At 40.7% G+C, this 21468-nt stretch overlaps 1 long non-coding RNA gene across 1 annotated transcript; it reads left to right on the forward strand.

Moving 5' to 3' along the window:
- Window positions 1-517: 517 nt before the first annotated feature.
- On the forward strand, window positions 518-8839 carry LOC121013554 (uncharacterized). The gene is made up of 3 exons (XR_005782765.1): window positions 518-647; window positions 7196-7409; window positions 8342-8839. It is a non-coding gene; the product is annotated as an uncharacterized LOC121013554 (long non-coding RNA).
- The last annotated feature ends 12629 nt before the right edge of the window (window positions 8840-21468 follow it).

The raw sequence follows: 21468 nt of genomic DNA on the forward strand, positions 1-21468 counted from the left end.
AGCCGGAGAGTAAATCCCCATTATTGCAATTAAATGGGGCCGGTTGTGGACATTAGTAGCCGGCTGAACCTCAAGAGTTCTGTGTGTTTGATTGACTTAGAGAGGAGGAAGGGGGGGGGGGGGGCGGGGAAACACAACTATTTAGCCAAGAGGACTTTCCAGAGAAAGCTGTTTGAGCTACCAGCAGGGAATGGAACTACTTGTACAACAGTCAGCATCTAGCAGGCTTGCAATCATGGGTTTGGTTCTTGAAAATGCATAAACCGACCATGTTTATATTTGGCCTGAGCATTTGGTATGAACCATGTTTGACAGGGCCTAGAATCATACTGCCTGATGTCACCACCCGCCCCCCGCCCCCACCCTACAATGTGGATAAAGTCATCGCACGGAGCTCCATTTTTTTAAACATTGCAAGATGAAAGGAAAACAGGAAGAAGGTAGACTACACCAGCTTCCCCCACTGAGTCCCTTCTTGGTTTATATTTTGTCCACCATGGCTTGTTTCTAGGACACTACGTGGATACTTCTTCCATCTGGGGTCCAGATAAAATCTGAATGAAAGTAACAGGACACCAGAAGTGTTGCAGGATTTTTTTATCGCAATACCTGGGATTTGTTGTCTCGCAGCTTCGAAGAATAAAGAGGTAGACACAAAATGAGCAACAGACAAAGGTTTATTAGAATATAGGATTAGAAAGGAAGCATCACAGGAAAGCTCTCTTTACAGAGAGGGGACCTTCGAAAGGGAATGCCCAGGGACAGTCCGCAGGGTCCTTGTTTCATAAGGTTCTGGTCAGCCCTCCCCTTCCCCGTTGTTCCTTCTCAGGTCCTACCCTTATTGGCTTGATAGCTCTAGGTGCTGGGTGGTCCATTTCTGATTGGCTCGTTTTCATTGTATGAGGGGTGGCCTATGGCTATACTTGGGTCTCTTGTCAAATAGCTGAGGGAAACCTCAAGGGGAGTAGGTGGGGTCTGTTAACATTCTTAAGAGGAACCTTTCCTTGAGGGGGTTTGCTGTGGTCAGACACTCCCAGCGTTGTTCCAAAATTTGTGTTTTTCCACAGCCAGGGATCTCAGCTCCTATCCTTTCCCTCTCTGCCTATTTTATCCTATCTTTTCATAGAAGGCAAACGTGATGTAACTGGGCCATTCGTTCCATGGTGGAAGTCAGTCAAAGACACTCAGGTGTCAAACTCCTTCAGTTTCCCAGATGATCCAGTACAACTGGCTACTCCTGGAGCAGGACTTTTTATGCAGAGCAAAAGTCCAATGTTCCTTCTCCGCAGTACTGCTTGGCCGATTAAAATACCTAAACTAATGGTGTTAGCAAACTTTTATAAACATTCTGTTTTTCAAACTTTTGATCGAAAAAGTCACTGCTTGGGGCACCTGGGTGGCTCAGTCAGTTAAGCGTCCAACTCTTGATTTCAGCTCAGGTCACGATCTCACGGTTCTTGGGATTGAACCCCACATCAGGCTCCACACTGACAATGCAGAGCCTGCCTGGGATTCTCTCTCTCCCTCTCCCTCTGCCCCTTCCCCGCTCTCACGCATGTGCTCTCTCTCTCTCTCAAAAATAAATAAACTTAAAAAGAAAAAAAAAAAAGGAAAAAGTCACTCCTTGACAGAATGAAATGAAATTGCTACTTTAACTGGACTACTTGGTATTCTTCTTTTTCCTTTCTTTTGCTTCTCTGTCAGTTCACAATAAATTCGGAAGATATAAGCTGATTTTCAGATATTTTACTGCTACTCCAGTAAAAGGCATCAAGAAAGCTGTTGTGTTAAATACGTATGTCATCTCTTTTCCTGGAAGAAAACAGCAATTAATTATTTTTTCAGGTGGACTTAATCTCCCGTAATCATCATGCATATCACAACGACATATATTAATAAAAGTGCCAGTCAGCTGTAATGTGAGTGTGAACCACCTGGGATTGTCGTTAAAATGGAGCCACTAGGGGCGCCTGGGTGGCTCAGTTGGTTGAGCATCCGACTCTTAATTTTGGTTCAGGTCATGCTCTCACCCTTTGTGAGTTCAAGCCCCACATCGGGCTCTGCACTGACAGGGTGGGGCCTGCTTGGGATTCTCTCTCTCCCTTTCTCTCTCTTTGCCCCTCCTCTGCTTGTGCTCTCACTCTCAAAAATAAATAAATAAACGTTAAAAAAAAAATGGAGATGCTGTTGCAAAGGTGTAGGGTGGGACCCTAGAGGCTGTATTTTCAACAGGCAATACAAATGCCGGAGGCCCAGAGGACCACACCTGGAACAGCAACATGTCATTAAGACACATTAAGACACCACAGACTTGTGGGAATCAAGCCTATGAACTCCATGCATTGCTTTCCTAACACAACATGGTGTGAATCTGGCAATGAAAACACCCCATTTCTAAGCCTTTTTCCTAAACATCCAATCTCCCTTTCTACCAGGCATATCCTTTTTAAAAATTTTTTTAAAGTTTATTTATTTATTTACAGAGAGAGTGTGTGTGCATGAGCAGGCGAGGTGCAGAGAGGGAGAGAGAGAGAAAAAAAAAAAATCCCAAGCAGGCTCTGCACTGTCGGCACTGAGCCTCAAGTAGGGCTCAAACTGATGAACCATGAGATTATGACCTGAGTCGCAGTCAAGAGTCCATAGCTTAATGACTGAGCCACCTAGGCACCCCCAGGCATATACTTAGTTTAGTTATTCATCCTCCAAAACTACTTTATGATAGATTTATCACATGAGTAGCTTCTAAACTATCATCTGGTTTCATTCTTCTGCATGTTGCTGTCCAGTTCTCCCAGTACCATTTGTTAAAGAGACTGTCTTTTTTCCATTGGATGTTCTTTTCTGCTTTGTCAAAGATGAGTTGGCCATACGTTTGTGGGTCTAGTTCTGGGGTTTCTATTCTATTCCATTGGTCTATGTGTCTGTTTTTGTGCCAATACCATGCTGTCTTGATGATGACAGCTTTGTAGTAGAGGCTAAAGTCTGGGATTGTGATGCCTCCTGCTTTGGTCTTCTTCTTCAAAATTACTTTGGCTATTCGGGGCCTTTTGTGGTTCCATATGAATTTTAGGATTGCTTGTTCTAGTTTCGAGAAGAATGCTGGTGCAATTTTGATTGGGATTGCATTGGATGTGTAGATAGCTTTGGGTAGTATTGACACTTTCTTACACCATTCACAAAAATAAACTCAAAATGGATCAAGGACCTGAATGTGAGACAGGAAACCATCAAAACCCTAGAGAAGAAAGCAGGAAAAGACCTCTCTGACCTCAGCCACAGCAATTTCTTACTTGACACATCCCCAAAGGCAAGTGAATTAAAAGCAAAAATGAACTATTGGGACCTCATGAAGATAAAAAGCTTCTGCACTGCAAAGGAAACAACCAACAAAACTAAAAGGCAACCAACGGAATGGGAAAAGATATTTGCAAATGACATATCGGACAAAGGGCTAGTATCCAAAATCTATAAAGAGCTCACCAAACTCCACACCCAAAAAACAAATAATACAGTGAAGAAATGGGCAGAAAACATGAACAGACACTTCTCTAAAGAAGACATCCGGATGGCCAACAGGCACATGAAGAGATGCTCAATGTTGCTCATCAGGGAAATACAAATCAAAACCACCCTCAGATATGACCTCAAGCCAGTCAGAGTGGCCAAAATGAACAAACCAGGAGACTATAGATGCTGGAGAGGATGTGGAGAAACAGGAACCCTCTTGCACTGTTGGTGGGAATGCAAACTGGTGCAGCCACTCTGGAAAACAGTGTGGAGGTTCCTCAAAAAGTTAAAAATAGACCTACCCTATGACCCAGCAGTAGCATTGCTAGGAATTTACCCAAGGGATACAGGAGTACTGATGCATAGGGGCACTTGTACCCCAATGTTTACAGCAGCACTCTCAACAATAGCCAAATTGTGGAAAGAGCCTAAATGTCCATCACCTGATGAATGGATAAAGAAATTGTGGTTTATATACACAATGGACTGGTATGTGGCAATGAGAAAGAATGAAATCTGGCCCTTTGTAGCAACGTGGATGGAACTGGAGAGTGTGATGCTAAGTGAAATAAGCCATACAGAGAAAGACCGATACCATATGTTTTCACTCTTGTGTGGATCCTGAGAAACTTAACAGAAACCCATGGGGGAGGGGAAGGAAAAAATAAAAAAAGAGGTTAGAGTGGGAGAGAGCCAAAACATAAGAGACTCTTAAAAACTGAGAACAGGGGCGCCTGGGTGGCGCAGTCGGTTAGGCGTCCGACTTCAGCCAGGTCACGATCTCGCGGTCCGTGAGTTCGAGCCCCGCGTCAGGCTCTGGGCTGATGGCTCAGAGCCTGGAGCCTGTTTCCAATTCTGTGTCTCCCTCTCTCTCTGCCCCTCCCCCGTTCATGCTCTGTCTCTCTCTGTCCCAAAAATAAATAAACGTTGAAAAAAAAATTAAAAAAAAAAAAAACAACTGAGAACAAACTGAGGGTTGATGGGGGGTGGGAGGGAGGGGAAGGTAGGTGATGGGTTTTGAGGAGGGCACCTTTCGGGATGAGCACTGGGTGTTGTATGGAAACCAATTTGACAATAAATTTCATATATATTTTTTTTTTATTTTAAAAAAAATTTTTTTTTCAACGTTTATTTATTTTTGGGACAGAGAGAGACAGAGCATGAACGGGGGAAGGGCAGAGAGAGAGGGAGACACAGAATTGGAAACAGGCTCCAGGCTCTGAGCCATCAGCCCAGAGCCTGACGCGGGGCTCGAACTCACGCACCGCGAGATCGTGACCTGGCTGAAGTCGGACGCTTAACCGACTGCGCCACCCAGGCGCCCCAAATTTCATATATTTTTTAAAAATAAAAAATAAAAAGTAAACTATCATCTGAATGAATTACAAGTCCATTAGGAATTTTGCTTTTCTTCAACCACCTTGAAAACGGACAACATTATTCCATCATCCGCAAGTGAAGTTTATTCAAATACTATTACAGTTAGAGGCATTTCGTATATTACGGCAGTTTGATCAGCAGTACACACATTAAAAATTCCTATTAGGGCTATTTTCTTTTTTCAAAAAATTTAAAAAAAATGTTTATTCATTATTTTTGAAAGAGAGAGAGAGAGACAGAGTGCGAGCAGGGGAGGGCCAGAGAGAGAGGAAGACACAGAATTTGAAGCAAGCTCCAGGCTCTGAACTGTCAACACAGAACCCGATGCGGGGCTCTAGCTCACTGACTGTGAGATCATGACCTGAGCTGAAGTCGGATGTCCAGCCGACTGAGCCACCCAGGTACCCCAATGCTAGACCATTTTCAACAGAAAAAGAGCTAATTCTGATATTAAGATTGAACAACGTTCCCTCTGAAAGTTTTAAATAAAATCTTATTTTTTCCCCAATTCAGTACATTTAACAGTGCCCCTTAGGTATTGTGCAGCCCCATATACACCCCTGCCATTGAGAAGGAGGAGGGTAGAGAAGAAAGCATTGATGTAACAATTGCAGGCCTCGTCTTCACCCTCCAATAGTTCTTGTACTACTGGGAGAAACAGAAATGAATGCACATTTACAAATCACTGTCGTCTATACAGCAGTAAAGGTAAATCCAAAGTCTAACCGGGACACAAATAAGTAAGTAAATGATTGTTGAGTAGCACTAGGGAAAGGTATAATAAAAAAAAGAAAATATGAGAAAAGTTTTGAAGGATGAATAGAAGCCCAGGAAAGTCCAAGGAAAGGAAATTGAAAACACATTCCATTAATACAAAAAAGGAAGACACTAAATTGAACAGACTTGTGTCAGAAGATCAGGGTGGCTTCAAAGTGTATGGGCTGCATATTTCAGCCCAGCACATAATCCCTACTGCAACACAGGTTCTGAGTACAGAAGGCTGGAAATAGACACATTCTCTGCTTCATTCCGTCCCCTGGGCTCTCTAGGGAGTAGTAATGTGGACTATAGAATTAAGGCTGGATCTCCCGGCTCCTTTGACGTCACCGTGAGCCTGTTTTTACAGCACTCGGTTCGCACAGTGGTTAGCACATAGAATTTCTAAGCCCGTTGGTAAATTTTTATAACCTCAAGAAATACAGGGCTGCCAAAGCATGGCACATTGAGATCCACTGGCGCACAAGCTCTCCATACTCGTGCCTCACGTCCTAGGATGGGTGCGGATTGAGAACCACTGTCTCTTCCTCCTGCTTTAAACTTTGGGCTGCGTGGCAAATAACAATAATAGCAATACAATTTGATACTACACTCAAGAGAGCTCAAAAGTGACTTAAAAAATTCATTCATCCGCCATTGATCACATAGCTTGATTTTCAGCAGTGCGAGGCAAGAGGTAACAACGACAACAACAACAAAAGTGTGCGTCCTTCAAAAGAAGTACAGATTAGCCACGAAGGTAAGACACCCCCATACGAGAGCGGATCCGTGATAACAGATTTGACCCTTAAAATTTGGAAAGAGTAGACATAAATTGACACTGTGGATGAAAATCTTTGCATCCTTTGTACTAACATCACACAAAGTGTAATATAAATTCAGAAATAAGTTATTACAGTGCTTGCAGTAGGCATACATTGGATGTAATGACAACCACTGATCAGTGAAAACAAAGGTTATGCCACGGAAAGGATTATCGGAGCCCTTGATGTATATTCAGGCACACAATTAGAGGAAGAGGCCTTGAAACACTGCCATTAACAGTATGTCTACCTTTCACGATCACTTTAAATGCACACAGTTTTTAAATAAAGTTTTATTATTAAACAGTGTGTCCAATCCCATTTCTCTAATTGACATTCCATTCTTTCCTTCCCTTTGCAGTCTGCTTCGGCCACTGTCTTTGAACTATGTACCTTCTCTGTGAAGCTGAAAATGAGTCCCTGGTGATTTAAATTCTCTGAACCCTATCTTCCGTGGTGCCTCAATCACTCCTTAAGTGGCTGGCAGATATTTGTTTCCAATCAGAGATGTTCATTACATGACTGATTAGGAAGCATGGTAGGCGGGGCTAATTGTTGAAGGCCAAGAAAGGGACATTAAACACATCTTATCTGAAGCTCTCATCGATTGTTAGTGACGCGTTAAATGTTGCCCTGGTGCCTTGAACTAGTTAATGGTATTAAACTTGTAAGAAGAGTGACTGACTTTGACTCTGGGGAGAAACTAACTCGATATTATTTTTCCACAGGGCTCAAAACCTTTACACAAAAGCCAGCCAAATGTTCCTAATTCTAGGGAACATGTTATTTTAGCCTTCATGATGATGACTCAACCCTGTGCCTCACTGCTATGTAAGATTCCAACAGAGATGACATTTTGCAATCCAGAGAAGCAACATGTCCCCTGTCTGGAGGTGAACTGAGAAATAGTTCGCTTCAAATGGGCCTCTAAACAGCTGTCAGGTCAGAATAACTGTAAGTCATTACCTATCTGAGCCATGTTGAACCAGTGACTTTTAAGTGGTGAAAATCTCTGTATCATATTACTAATCTCACTGGCCAACGGTGACTGTGTCAACAACCAACATTCCCTCTTAGTAAGCAGGCAAAAATAATACATGGCCCATGATTTGGAAGGTAAAGGAACAGTTGAGAGGTTGAAAAGTTCAGGAAGTGAGGAGGTTGAAAATACACCTCCTCAGAGCTTTGCCTCCAGAATGATTCACGACAACCTGTAAGTCACAAATGTGCCACAAAAGGATTCACTCCAACTTCTTACCGGCTAATGTTTAGCGATGCAGACCTTCCCCACAAAGACACAGCGTCCTCCACTCATAAGTAGTTCTAGAGGTTGGACCCAATTTTCTGACCAATTAGCAGCTCAAGGGTCTAAAATTAAAGAAATAAGGAGCAGCTGCAAGTCTCTAACCACGATTACTTAGAAACCCTTCAAATCTAGACTCAAAGAGCTTCCCTATAGTTTTGCTCAATTGATTAACTTCGACTGGCTTATCACTAAACTATTCATTTACTTTAAGAATCCACTAAAGCCTTAGATAAAATGCATTTCATGTCTCTTCTTGGGCCTCTAATAATTAGCTGTGTCTACCAGTCCTTTTAATCTCTCATTTAATGAGCACCTCCAATCTTTAATAATTTAAAAGGATATCAAGCCAAGTATCCATTAAAAAGAACCATTCTAGGCAGCATAAACAGTAAGTGTTAAGTCAGTAGAGAATAGCACATAGAGCCCTGTTGCTTTCTACTTCAAGAGCACTTGAAAACTATGGGATTATTTCAAAACATTACACTTCACTGCTATTTATTTTAGTTGGCTTACAGGCAAAATTAAATATAAAAAATGAGCATGAAACATTTTTTTTTTTTTTTTGCAGATTCAGAGGAGAATCACGCATTGCAGCATCCAGCTTAACTCGTATTTCTGAATATACTACAACTCACCATATTCACCCCCCCCCCCCCCCCCCACGCGTTGGCCAAGAACTAGCTAGGTTCAAGTGTAACTTAACCACTTATTTTGACTCTTCCCATTCCTGACCCAACTTAAAACTCTTAATTGTTCCAAGTATCTTACCCATGAATTGTTTTATACTGCCTCAGAGGACGAGACTTCCACACCCATGAATGGGTTTTGCAAGAAACTGATATTGGACCACGGGTATTTCTTTACTCCTGGAAGATCGTGAGAAGAAAGTCGGCTCCAGAGTATGTTCATCTTGTTAGTAGACCTGCAAAGAGCCCAAGTATCACCCACCAAACTAACCTCAGTCACCTGAAGGAGGTTTGCAACAATAGCTGTAACATTCCCTTCCCTCTATCGTAGACTACACAATGTGACTTTGCACTGTCTTCCATCTTGAGGTGGAGTCTAGTTCCACACCCCTTGAATCTGGGCTGACCTTATGATTCTCTTTGGCAAATTACATGTGGCAAGTAATTGTGCCAATTCTGAGTCCAGGCCTTAAAATAACTTACGCATTTCCATTGCTGTCTTGGAAATGTCCTGCTGCCTTGTGAACAAACCCAAGCTACTCTGCTATAGAATGGGAAACGACGGAGGGGTGCTGGGTGGCTCATTCGGTTAAGTGGCCCTTGATCTTGTCTCAGGTCATGATCTCATGGGTTCGTGAGTTCAAGTCCCGTGTTGGACTCTGTGTTGACAGTACGGAGCCTGCTTGAGATTCTCTGTCTCCCTCTCTCTCTGCCCTTACACTCCTCTCAACATTAAATATAAATAAACATTTAAAAAAAAATGGGAAACCATGAAGTTAAGTGTCACAGCTAAAGACCATCCTGGTAGCCAACCTTGGCTAACCCAGCAGCTAATACAGATACAACTAGAGATCTTGCTCCAAGAGCAGAACCACCTCGTGGAATCCAGCCTAAATTGCTGACCCACAAATCTCAAGCCAAATAACTGGGTATTGTTGTCTTAAGAGTTTAAGTTTTGAGGTAGCCTGTTATTTAGCAGAAGCTACTTGATATAATGACCCAAATTTTACTACTTGGCCTGCTGGGAGTTTTCTGTATAGCCTCAGGCCCCAAACCACCCAGCACTAGCAAAACCAAACAGACTTTCAAAACTAGACTCTGAATTTCCAAGTTACTTTCGACCTAGGAAATCACTGTATCACCACCTTTAACATTTTTGCGGTACTTCCAAATTGAACATCATACACATTCTTTACAAATCCCAAGGGAGTCACAGTAATGATCCTGATTGCTATAAAACCTGAAATTCTACGATTTCCCACACATGAAATCTCCTACATTAATTGCAGGTTTGTGTGCTAGGAAAACATTTTTGATTAAAAAAATCGCTATCCTTATCAATCATATTAATACCCCATGCATATTTATTTGAATATCTCAGTAGCATCAGAAGACGCTTTTGGAGCTCTCAAACCAAGAACTTTCTAGGCATTACTAGGTACATAGGCAGATTACAGCATCAATATTTTCATTAGCAACTGATTTGCAAGACTGTAGTAGGAATAACTTATATACTTTTTCCCTAATAGACCTACTTCAAAGAATAACTACTGAAACAGTTCTGATACTTTCTGATGACTTCAGGAGATAAGGCTGAACATGATCTGGGGGCAGCCACACCAATGATGTCATCAGGCTTTTCCTAGCGAGTGGAGACAACATTACTGTGATGTCAGTATTGATGTCCGTATCTTAATATGCTTATGCCCTGATATTTTTAAGCATTGGTCAGCAAACGACAGCATGGAAGAGGTGGGGGAGGTGTAAGAGGAAATGTAGTGTTTTGTTTTGTTTTTTCATCCAGTTCTATGAGTCCAACAGAAGAAAGACACTTCCTGTATCTCTGAATCAGCATGGGGACAACACTGGCTGGCAGGCCCTAAGTTCCCTCTGCCTGTATCTTCTCCCTCATCCGCATTATCATGCAATCCCTTCCAAAAGACTAATTCAGACAAAATATACCCTCGATTCATTTTTTTTTCTTTTACTGTAAGCCACTTAGAATACATACTTCCAAACCCATCAAGAGTCCCTAAGCACTGTTTTGCTTGGAAGGCTAGCCACTATTTAGAGAACCCAAAATACCAATCTCATTTGAACACAGATATTAACACAGTCCAACTTTGAACACAGTCCAACTTTGTTTTGATTCCTTGCTGTATTTTCTAAGAAATAAATAGCAACTTTCTATTTGCTTAGAAAATTAAGAATTCTTAGGAGCTTATTTTTTCTGAAACAGAATTAGTTCTCTTGATATTTCCACAGGTGTAAAAAACAAACAAAGAAACAAAAAAAAAATTGCCGTTGATAATCTCACAGTAAAGAGAACACAGAATGATGCGTGTGGCCATGTGTAAATTAGATAAACAATAATGCAAATTTGTTTTGAAATTTTGCCTTAAAATCACATCACCTATTCAGTAAGCCAAGTTAAGGCAAGGAAAATGCCAGATGCATTTTTCTGACCACTACACATAAGCTTATATTTAAACAGGGGAAAGATTCAGATCTCCTCAGAATTACATGTTTGTTATTTTACAGCTTTGTAAGAATTAGTGTACTTTTGCATAATAAAAACTTCAATGTTAGTGAAACACGTTCATTGAGCACTTACTTATTAGCACACACTCAAACCCTGTACTATGGTTGTTGAGTACATTGTCGCATTTAATTTTTGTAACAGCCCTGTGGATGATTTCTTTTCCTAGAATGTTGTATATTTTCTAAAAAGAGTTATTCCTAAAATCCAGCTTTCTGATATCAATGATACAGGATAAACCAAATCACTTTCTTCTGTACACCAAACTCTGGCTATGCTGGCTTTGGTTAAAGTGCAACTTTTTGTAATAGTCCCTCACAAGCCACTCATTGGCCCAGGATGACCAGGGCACAGATGGATAAGTCATGCTTTTATTCTAAACCCAAGAGGGCTCACACAGATGTCTCTGAGAGTCAGGGGGGACATCATCAGGTCTCACCTCTCAGATCACCCTAATTGTTTTCCAAAAACCTGGGTTCCCACCAGGTTGGCTAGGGCACAAAGATTCTTACAATAGTAAAATAGTGGAGGGGCGCCTAGGTGGCTTTGTTGGTTAAGTGTCTGACTTGATTTTGGCTCAGGTCATGATCTCCCTGTTCATGAGATCGAGCACCGCATTGGGCTCTGTGCTGATGGCACAGAGCCTGCTTGGGATTCTCTCTCTGCCCCTCCCCAGGTCTCTCTCTCTCTCTCTCTCTCTCTCTCTCTCTCTCTCAAAATAAATAAAATTTTTTAAAAAATTAAAAAAAATAGTTGAACAACCTAGGACATAGATACATGGCTTCAGGAAGTGTCCCCATTCCTCAACTCACATAACTATCATTTTACTTACAGGTCACAGGGTTTTACAGTTACTATTACCAATGTATAGAAAAGATTTTCCAAAAATACTTTTTTTCAAGAATGATACTCTTATTCCATAGAATGCTTAGTAATTTCAAAGGTAAATATATATTATTACAATAAAGAGATATGGCAGTCACCTTAACCAAGTGATAAAACTTAGTGACACCAATAATAAGACAGCATGAGGTCATATGTCTCTGTGAAGCAGTGAGAAGTACACAGGGGGCCCAAAAAGTGTTCTTACCAAAAACATTTAAATCTAAATATGAGGAAACAACTACAGTCTGGGACACTTCACAGTGCAATTTACCTGGACTCTTTTAAAAAGCTAATGCTATAAAAAACAAATAAATAAAAATGGTGGGAAGAATCATGTTCCGGATTAAAATGGACTAAAGACAAATATTAATCAATACAATGAGTACAAAATTGATTCATTACTGGATTAGAAATAAATAGCTCTAAAGGATATTTTTCTTCAGGCAAATGGAAATTATGCAAGGTTGTATATTACATGATATTGTTGAATCAATAATTTTTTTTGAAAATTGTATTGTGGTTAATAAATGTCTTTACTCTTAGTAGACACATATTGAAACAGGAAGAGGTAAAATGTTGTGTTTATCACCCACTTTCATATGGTTCAGTGGCTCGTATGCAGAGGCTCGGGTGTATATACAGGGGTAAATATACACATAAGCAAATATAGCTAAACATTAACAGTTGATGAATCCAGGTAAAGGGGATGTGACTATTGATTGAACTATTTTTTTTAACTTTTGTGTAGCTTCAAAAATTTTCAATATTAAAAAGTGGGGGGGAGGAGAGAGTGAATATCCAAGATGGTAAGTTTGGTGCTTTCTCTTCTAAATACTGCCCACCATTTTTAAAACCCTAAGACACACACACACACACACACACACACACACACACACACACACAAACACAAACACACACAGAAAAAAAATGAAGGTCTTTATATGGCAATAATATTTGGAATTTTGCAAAAGCCACTCATTTCTAAAACCCAAGTATTAGCATACATCTTCTGTTCATTCCTGGATTGGATTTCTCAAAGGAAAAGGAAGTTTCCATGTTCACATAGACGCAAGGGAATGCAGGAAAAAACCAATGGCACACTGTCATGAAATAGCTCATACTCTTCTGTGTAATCTAAGTGTGTGTATCATCCCTGAAATATCACCTGACTTCTTCCCTGTCACCCTAGAGCACACTCGGCTCATATTTCTAGCTTGTCTCCTTCTACTCTTGTGGGATCCATCTATTTACTTAATTGGTTTCTTTGAGAGCAGTGTTTGTAACTTATCTCATTCATTCATTCATTCTATTGTTCATTCATTCATTTATCCATTCACTCAAAAATTATTCATTGAGTGCCTATTGTAAATCAGGCACTCTTCTCTGCAGTGGAGGATATTGCAGCAAACAAAACAGACAAAATCCTCTGTAATCCAGCGTAAACAGTTCATTTATAGTCAAGGGGAAACCTTGTGGTCTCCTGCCAGAGACACAGGAAGGTGGTAGAAGCTTGCTGAAGGTCTTCAACTTTATTTCTACTTAATTCTGTTTTTTGTTTTTGTTTTCAGTGAAATAACTCATTAGCTGAAAGAAGAGATTAGAAGCAGTGGAAAGCTGAGGAGAAAGGAGGTATGGAATATCCCCTAAAATAATGGAAGAGTATGAGCAGGCAAGATTAGAATCATGGGATTTTAGGGCAGAGCTGAAGGCTCACTCAAGGACCTTCATTTAAGGTGTGACTGGCCAGCATAACCATGTGATTGCCCCTCACCGTGTTTAGCTGTGCCAGTGTAAATACAGTGTAGGCATAGACTTGATTTGAGCCATGTAGTCGTTTCCTATCTGTGCTATAACAAACTGTCACTAACTTAGTGGCTTAGACCACACAGATGATTCTCTTACAGCTTTGAAGGCAAAAAGCTGGAAGGTAGTTTCACTAGACTAAGGTCAAGGTGTCTGCAAGGCCACTCTGTCTCTGGAGCCTCTAGTGAAGAATCTGTTTCCTGGCTTTTTCCAGATTTGAGAGAGGCATTCCTTGGCTTCTGGCCCCCTCCTCCATCTTTTAAACCAGCAGCCTCGCTACCTTCAAATGCCTTTCTGCTTCCATTATCATATAGTCCTCAACCTTCTCTGCCAGATCTCCTCCTGCCTCTGTCCTCTGAGGATGAAGATACTTGCAATTGCATTGAGTGTTCATTCATACCACCCAGGATGATCTTCCCATCTCGGGCGCTTTCACTTAATCATGTCTGCAAAGCCTCTTTTGTCATAGAAGATGACGTTCACAGATGGCTGGCATCAGGACTTGGATATTTTTGAGAGGTTTTGCCTCCAAAATGTGGTTTTCCCAAGCAAATGTAATGAACAGGAGAGGGGCAAGGGAGTGGTCTTTTGGTTGGCCATTGAGTTCAACCGGACAAGGAGGGAAATGAAAGCAAGACGTGCAGGATGGGAATGCAGGGTAGGTTCCCCAAGACTGCAGGATTTGGCAGGAGGCAATGGGAGGTGGTGGTGAGAGAAGATGATTGAGCCTTAGATGACGGAGGAATAGAATGACACAGAATGGAAGACAGCATCGTGGCAGGAGTCAAAGAGCTAGGACCATTCGGGTGGATTAAACAAATCAGCCGGGCTAAAGCAAACGTAGTGTTGGGGAGCCTGGTAGCCAGCCAGAAGCTAAAATAGGGGGAGAAGGAAAAAATGCATTTATCCTTATATCTATATATAGCACATGGATGAGAGCGATAGACTCAAGTTACTTTGAAGTTTAGGGGCCTTAAAAATTCGTTCTTGCACGTCCTTCTCACATCACAGGTGAGTTCTATTAAGATTGAAGTACTCCCACTGCTCATCAAATTTTACATTTTTATGTAAAATTTGTTGTACATTTTTACGTTATCACGTGGAATTGAATCTACTAGAAAGCCTCAGACCCGTTCCAACACACTTTATGTGGAAAATCTCAAAGCAACCACGGACATTTGTAATGGAGTCTACTCTAGACAATTGCTATCCTAAGCGTAGTCCAAAGAAGAGCAGCACTGGCATCCCCAACTTGCCAGAAATGCAGAATCCCAGGCCTCCGTCAGATATCCTGAATGAAAATCTCCGTGCTAACAAAGATCCCTAAGCAACTCATTTGCCAATTAAAAGTTGAGAAACATCAGTCTAGACACCAGAGCTGGGGAACGTGTCAGCAGTGACGATCCACAGTATTTTTGGCCACATCTGTAGGAGGAAGTGATGAGAATTTTTGTCAGAGACTTTTTCCCTCCCACTGCAAACCAATACAAGTGATGGGATTTAAATAATGATGGGGAACAGAAGCATATGAGTTTAATATTTGCCCGAGACCGAACTTCAACACTGAACTAAGAGCTCAGATACCCACGGGTTAAGTAGCTGTAAAGGGAAAGGCTGAAGAGTCCACCATCAGTGCCCGTGGCTTCCCGGAGCTTCCGGAGATCCGTTAACAGGCGGATCCTGTACACACACCCCTGCCCAACAAATGCAGGTGCATACAAGTCATCTGAAACGTGGCACATTCTTTCTCACACTCATCATTCATTTTCCCGTTTTATAATTTATTCGCCTCCAGATGGGATCTGCCACCTATTGATCGTTGTCGGGCAGTGCCAGGGGATTTAGCAGTCTGCAAGCATGCATTTCAGGAGGAATAAAATAGGTAAGATACCAAGATGAGAGAAAAGTGGCATATAACACAAAGTTAGAATGTTTACCAAATAGGACATTAGTGGAGGTACCTCCAAAATAGATTCTGATATTATAAGGGCTTCACAGATTTTCAAGAGACAATTTGAGATGGGCAACAATGCCACAGGTAATTGAAACTTGAGTTCCTGAAATCCACTCTGGTTGGAAGTCTCCCCAGAGCTTCAAGTCTTAAAATATTTTACTGATGCATTGCTAAGCACAGATATTTTCTCCCAAAGTGCAGACTTGGCTTTCTTTCATCCACCATTCTAAACTATTGTATCATAAGACTAACATGAAAGTTATCTATTAATTTCTATATAGTTTGTGTTTTAACGTTGTCATAAAATTAGGAAGCATATGTTTCAATAGTGTTGTCAGAGAGCTTCTAAATTATACAAAGAAAAATCACTCACGTAAATTTACTTCTTTAGAGTTCTCGTCATCAGAGTGAATTTCATAAACCGCATGACGAATTTGCTAAGACAGGTCATTTATGGCTCACACCCGGGCTGTTATCAAAAATGATACGATGTGATTACAATAAATAATACATGTATATGAACACCATTAAAAATGAAACAATATCAAAATATCAAAACCATTGGAGAGGAATGGGAAAATAGGTATTTTTAAAATATAAACTCATTAAAAAGAGTTAAATTTTATTTGAGAGTTTCTGGCAACTGAAACATAATGAGAACACAGTCGGTCAAATGGTATTATCTTTTTTTTTTTAATGTTCATATACCTCATCATCCACCACCTAAAAATTCTCAGTTTATTGCACAAGTCTTTATAATATTGTTTATTGCGTCTGGTAATGTCTGTTACAATGAACAAAAAGGACATAACAAACTTTTCTTAGTTCCCATTGGTACTAAGAGAGTCCATATGATAGATCATTTGCTTTTGTGACAATTCTTATCGTCATTAAAAGCAGATTTCTCCCCTAAGGCTTACTATGCCCCTGGGAGGGTTCTTTGAAAGAACACATTTTGAGATTTGGTAACTAACATATCCAGCAGATATATTGGAAGATGACAAAAATGAGAATGGGGTGTCTTTTGAGTCACATTATTTCTTTTTTTTTTCTTTTTAATGTTTATTTATTCTTGAAGGAGAGGGAGACAGAACACGAACAGGGGGAGAGCAGAGAGAGAGGGAGACACAGAATCTGAAGCAGGCTCCAGGCTACGAGCTGTCAACACAGCCCCCACTCGGGGCTGACCTGTGAGATCATGACCTGAGTCAAAGTCAGACGCTTAACCGACTGAGCCACCCAGGTGCCCCTTGAGTCACATTATTTCAAATCAAGCTAATTTGACCCTTTAGAGAGCACTCACAAAAATGGTTTCCTAACATCTATTCAAAGCTATTGAACAATGTTCAATACTCATCAAATACCTTTTCATAATTATGAAACAAATATGATTGGGAAGAAACCTGTTTTATAATTTTCATAATTTTTAAAATTTTTCCCTAAGAATTTTTAGATTTATTACAACTGACCATCCAGTACAAATCTACAGAATGTGGAACCTGTACTTAATCCCACTACTGTCCAAAAATGAGTGAAAATGAAATAATTTAAACAACACATACAGAAAAATTGTTGAAACACGGTTTAAGTGGGTTGATGGTGCTTTCTAGTTCAGATGTATTTTCCATTTCAAAATGAGTTTCATTTGGGTCATTGCCTCCACAATCATGGCACCGATGATGCATCAATCTTTTGCAGCGAGCTAAAAAACTACTGTCCTCCAATTCAGCATTCTTTTGGGGAGTTGTGTTGGTCTCACCCAATACTACCACTCCAGTTCTCAGCTCAAAACTAGCTCTGGCACAGCTCCAGATGAAAAATGTTAACTGATGTTAAATTAGCCACCTAGGCAGAGGATTCAGTGCATAGCCTGGCTGAATTCTACTCCATTTAAAAAATAATACAATGATAATAAGTCATGTTAAAAATAATAAAGAAAGTATTTAACAATTTGGTGTTTTATTATTCCAGGAATTCACTCAGGCTGTTAGTAGTTTACATAGCAGCAAATGTGTGAACGTTGGGAGACGTTTACCTCTGTGGGCCCATGGAGCATCCGCTCAGAAGTCATGGAGACCACAAGCCTGTGGTCTCAGACAGAGGCCGTGTACCCCCATGTCGCTTAGCTTTTCCAGGATGAGGGAAATCAGCCAGTATTCCTGGAACCACAAGTGGACAGCAGCCACCCTTGCTCTCCACAAAGCCTGAGAACCATGGGCTCAGAGCTCTGCTTCTAGCCTTTAGGCTGGCCACTGTTCCAGAGGGGAATAGAATTCTTCAGGCCTGTCTTCTCCCCCTTTCGCCTTCTCCCTCACTTGCTATGAGGGCTAGAGCATTCTCACAAGACTTCCAAGTCCCATAGCTGGTCAACTCGAGGCTGGTGAGGATTAGACTGGAGCTGGGAAGGGAGGAGGCTGGTGGGGCATGAAAGGACCTCCATCACCACACTGTCATGCTCCAGCCATTGCCTAACACCAAACTTCCCCAGAAGAGCATCCTCTCCGATTCCCCAATAACTGGTGTGGATTTGAACTTATCACTTCCTATTCTGTGGTCAACTCAGCAACATTCCCCTCTTTGCAAAGTGTTATAGAGCACCTAGAATTTCTGTAAGTAACTTGAACTCACCATTTGAGTGCAGACAGCTGGGATGTGAAACACCCAGAGTCGGTTATCACAGGGATAGGGAATCAGGTGCCCGCCCCTATGCTCTCTAAAACAAACAAACAAACAAACAAAAATGCCCACAATGTTAGGGTACTAGAGCTGCCTTCATGTCATATAATCTTCAAACAACTGTTTCTTTCTTAGATTAACCTGATTGATTCCACTCAGCTCGTACAGAAACCAGGACTAAATGTCTCATACAAATATCCACTCCCTCCTCCCTCAACTTCCCCTCTCTTTCCCATCCCAACACCCAACACCCAGACCAGAAAGGCGGGAAGATACAGATGGGTTACCTTCCAAGCTTGGAAAAATCTGTGGGAATCCATAGCCATGGTTTCCAGATCGTATTTTTAACCTGATTCTGAGAACTAAAAGTCACTCTTACTCAGAACTGATGTGGGAAGAAAAACACGTTTAACTTTCTAAACTTGGAAAAGTTTTTTTTTTTTTTTTTAAAGTCATCCAACTTTTCTCCAGCTTGGAAGGACCTAATTTACATAAATCCCCTCACCCTCACTTTACCTCTGACAGTGGAATTCTAAACAAAGCAATCAGGCTGGCAGATGAGTCAGATTTGCTTATTGTATTGTACTCACACATGTTAAAGAATGGTACTGGCTCCCTCTTGTTATTTATTAATGTCAAGAAGTACAATTTAAAAATCCTGCTCTTTAATTTTTTTTTCTCTCCTGTGACAGGCAGATTGCTTCCCCCTACACCTCCTTGAAAGCTTACTAAATATTTGAGCATTAAGAGACCCTAGTTTTTCCTCTTAAAACTAACTAGAAACATTTATTTTGATTAAACTTTTTAGACAAAGAGAACCTTCTGATTTGGGGGTCTTTCAGGCTTTGGAATAAAATGATTTTAGGTAAATTGGCTGCTAAAATTACTGTTATTATGCTCATAAAAGCTGCTAAAAATAATCAGTTCATAGGGCAAAAAATTCATATATTATAGCATTTTCTTCCTGACAGATGTTTCAGAAATTGGGCTTGGAACAGAAGCTAGGTATTTTTTCAAAAATTGTAACAGAATTAAATTAACGAGAAAATGACTATTATATCTTTAAATCTTTAATAGCACTGATATTTTATATAAGCTGAGCTTTTCAAACACTTAAAATGATAAATGCCCAAAGGCAATTTGAGCCATATCTGTCTGTCTTTGTTTCTGATCCAATTCGGGAATGTGGGTAAGCAATAACAAACCCCATGTTAGCTGCTTTCTCTTTATTCTAAACATTTTTTGTTTTGTTGAGCAAATGTGCTGCCCCTCCCTCTATCAGAAACTGGCTGTCTCCTACCTCTTCTCCGTCCCCTTTAGGGCACCAGCTATTTAAACAGGAGAAATAGAGCGCTTCCCAGAGACAAATCTTTGCTCATGTTGTCAAGCATGGAAGCAAACATTGGCAGCAAACATGAACAGCAATGAGAAAGAGTCATTTGGAATTTACTTTATTTTTCCCCCATTTGGACTCAGCACGAGTTGATTGGTGCAGTTACTAGAGAGGCATCCCTAGTAAGGAAGTGCAGCCTGAGAGCACAGGGCATGTGATTTTGTGTATGAAAGAGGTTCTCAGAGGTTGTTCTCTGCTCCATCAACTACCGATTCCCCCAGCCCATCCAGCCTTCATTTCCAGAGCATCAGCCCTCCACGTTTTCCTTTTAAACACACAAAAAGTGAGCTAATGACTGGCTTTATCATTTATTTCAACGTTTCCCAATACAGAGATGAGTGAAACGCTAATTCCTTACCTAAATTCCGTTTCTGTCAAGGCCAGCCTTTTCCTTTTGTTTACTGAGTCAAAGCGTAGGCTCGGTGATGCAGAATACTCTTTTTTTTTTTTTTTTTTTAAGAAACATGCAAGAGTCTAGTTAAATGTGCTTCCTTTGAGTTATTTACACTCACCATATATTTGTGTAACAGTTTATAGCTCATAAATATTATTTCATATACCACATCGTTTGATTCTACTGACAGCCTCCCAAGTGAGGCAAAAGAGATATTGTCTCCAGATGCAAATAAAGAACCTGAGGCTGTGAGAAGTTCAATGACTTGCCCAAAGAGGGTACCCACGTACATTCAGGATCAAGACCAGTAGTGACTCTCATCTGAATCTCAGTCCAGTGCTGTCCACTGCAGCAAATTGTCTTTCTCCCTGAGTCCCATTTGGCATTTCCTTTGAACCGCCTCAAACTTCTTTCACGTCAGGTTCCTGGACGTGGGGGTACCTACGGTGGTTTGGTATACAGGCATTTATATGGAAGAAATGTACCTGCTGCTAAATAATGGCTTTATATTTTAGCGCTGCCATAGTGAAGTGGGTGCAGGTTGCAAACCACGATGCCTGGAGATATTTTTCTAACTTATCTCTATGGTATTAGTCCTTGAGTGATCAACCATCCTCAAATGGCATTTGTTGCCTTCTGTTTGCAATGAACAGTGTCAGTGTTGGATATGAATGGCAGTTTCAGGAGGAAATTGGAAGAGCTCATGCTGGGAAGGCTAGTGTGGGTTCAATTTTATCCTGTGTGATCAACAAACACTTATGTGAATAGAGGTGTCTTTCTTAAGGCATATGTTTTTACATACTCCCCTTGCAATGCCCTACAAAGAGAAGGGATCCTTTAATGAAATGGAGATCTATCCTGCGCCTTCACGGCTGCCTTTCCATTTGGTGTTCAGTCAACTGTGTATTTAATACAAATATTGCTTCAGGATTTCCAGAGCAGATAAGAAGGCTGATGTCAGGATGCAGTGCAGAGAGAATCTGCACACAGGTAGCCCCGTGAAATTTAACTTGGTGAATAATTACCATGATGATCATAATTAATAATTATCTTGTGCCAGTGGAGAATTGTACTAATTGGTAATCTCTTCTCTTAAAAGTCCTAATATTTTATTTCTGCTTATTGCTAACTATCAAGTGGAATGCTAATGGAAATGTGGATGACTGGTATCGTAATAATTATAACTGTAATCACATTCAGCAGCTAACCTCTAATTAAAATAAATCAGATGATGTAGAGAATTGGCTACATACAGTTGTGTTTCCAATAATATATCTTATTGGGAAAAAATTACTTTCCTCCACAGAAAGCCTTTGAAGATCAGATCAAAAATTATGTGGATGTGTTGTATTTCTAAGGAGATGT

The sequence above is a fragment of the Herpailurus yagouaroundi genome, unplaced genomic scaffold, assembly GCF_014898765.1.
Source record: "Herpailurus yagouaroundi ecotype Mexico unplaced genomic scaffold, PumYag 199, whole genome shotgun sequence".
NCBI classification, from domain to species: domain Eukaryota; kingdom Metazoa; phylum Chordata; class Mammalia; order Carnivora; family Felidae; genus Herpailurus; species Herpailurus yagouaroundi.